The following is a 2,221-nucleotide window of genomic DNA, read 5'->3' on the forward strand; positions in this document are numbered from 1 at the left end:
TAAAAAAATAAACAAATATATGTGGACATATGAAGGTCGAAAGTATAGAAAAAATATGAGCACATGAAGGCTCATGCTTGAGAAAAATTAGAAAAAGAAAGATAGGTATCCCAAAATAGTTAGTTAGAGAGATAGATCATATCTACAAAAGGATTATATCATGTTCCGCACACGTGCACATCTTGATAAGAGTATGGCACTTCTCTCCTTGGATCCAAGCTTTGAGTTTACTATATATGCAATGCAAGTATACTACATTTTTTATCCTACCCAAAGCTCCACATATGCCATTAGAAGTAAGATGGGAAGGCAACTTCAAAAATGTGCCTTGGTGAGGAATCAAACACCATATGAGCGACATGAGAGTACCATACCAGGAAGTTAAGATTTCTTTTGAAAAATATTGCAAAAACCTCCGATATGAAACTTCGGTGGAACGAGAAAACTAGTGCTCAAGTCTAGCCATTCTGTCTCTCAACCGCCCAAGATAAAGAAAAATGCCATATGCCCCATGAAGGACTAAGGTAATATGGGTGTGTTTTCAACATTGCTATTTTCCCACTCAAGGAGGAATATGTTTGTTGTACACATGGTACTATTGAAATGTGAAGCATAGTAGCAATTCCTGGTCCACCGAGGCTAAGTTTTAATCTTTTGCTCAGAACGAGCAAATGTTTATCTTGGGGATCTTGTTGACGATAAAAATGTCACATTTTCATATATCCAAAATACCATCAATGGCCTTAGAATAAAATGAAGACGAGCGCATCATGAGCGTATTTTATTAAATAACAAAGTTTAACATGTATATGGAGTATTTCTCATCAGGGTATAAGATAATGGAGGAAATGGAGCTAAGTGGGCCCACACTAGGGGGTCAACCAGACACCCTAGTGGGTCCCACTACCCCTCAATCCATCTAAGAGCCAAGAATTGAAGGGCCCACAAACCAAGAAACCAATGTGATCAGTGGCCCCATAGGGTGCAAACCCACTCAAGATGGAGCCAAGAGGCACCCCACCAGAGGGTGTGGTCCCACTTGTCAGTGGGAAGTTGGCTGACCCCGTGTGGTCACCCGACTTGCCATTTGCCTCCACCACCTTCCAGTACCCGCCATGCAAACAAGAACACTTGTGGGAGATCTCCACAATGGATAAGATGCCGGTTTGATCAAGTGGTTGAAAGGGAAAGCACACGGATTCATGGGTCCACCTCTAAACCAGTATAAATAGAGGCTCACACCCACTACGCTAGAACAGGCAATCACTGTTGGAGCATCAATACCGGGTGTGCTAGAGCCAGCAGTGACTATTAATCACTACCGGGTGGTAAGGTCAGGATCAAGAAAATTGGCAGGAAGCAACGAACGAGAACTTAGCAAAACATCTAACCAACGGCTAAGCTAAAAAATAGTAGAATAGAAAAAACAGAAAGTCAGATTCTAGCCGAGTCTATGGGTGTTATAGAGGAACAGTTGAGGGACATGCAGGAAGTAAGACTTGAATTTGCAAAGGGAGGTACTATATACCAGTTCTCACTAGGGGAAGATGACATCGAAAAATTTCCGACAAGTATGAATTATCTGCATAAACATTAAAAAATAGTAACCACTACCAAGGAGGAAGTTTCATTTCAGAGTTAAGATCCCACCAGAGATATTTCAAGAAGACAAACAAGACGAGATAATGGTTGAATGGGAGGGCCTATTTAATCTTTACCAGAGGCGCCAACTCTACCATAAAATCCTCTGCCTGTGGGCTATGTAATTATCCTACACTCATGATATGTCACAATGTTTCTTATATGAACCTGAAAAAATTACACTTCAATGATTTCTTACTTATGCAGGATGGAGGCACATATTTGTCAGGAGAGAGGGATCACAAAATTAGGCTTCTTGGACCATGTCCGAGTAAACCAGAACACATGCACAACCAAGCCAGATGAGGTCGTCACAAAACTGTCTGAGAAATTCTTAAAGTGCCAACATGTACAAAGCATATTTCTGGCCTGCAATAGCTAGTACGTGATTCTTGCCTTGCTCAATCTATTATTTTAATGGAAATTTGGTGTTTCTACCCCTACTATAGACTCCAATGGTGATTTTGCTTTCACTTTTTTAACTTTGTGATTTTGCCCTCTTTATTTTTGAAACGAAGCAACCGTTTATCCCTACTTTGTAACACCGTCTAGGCTGGGTGAATTAAATGGCAAAACAGAA

Source organism: Miscanthus floridulus, chromosome 17 (assembly GCF_019320115.1).
Source record: "Miscanthus floridulus cultivar M001 chromosome 17, ASM1932011v1, whole genome shotgun sequence".
Lineage (NCBI taxonomy): Eukaryota > Viridiplantae > Streptophyta > Magnoliopsida > Poales > Poaceae > Miscanthus > Miscanthus floridulus.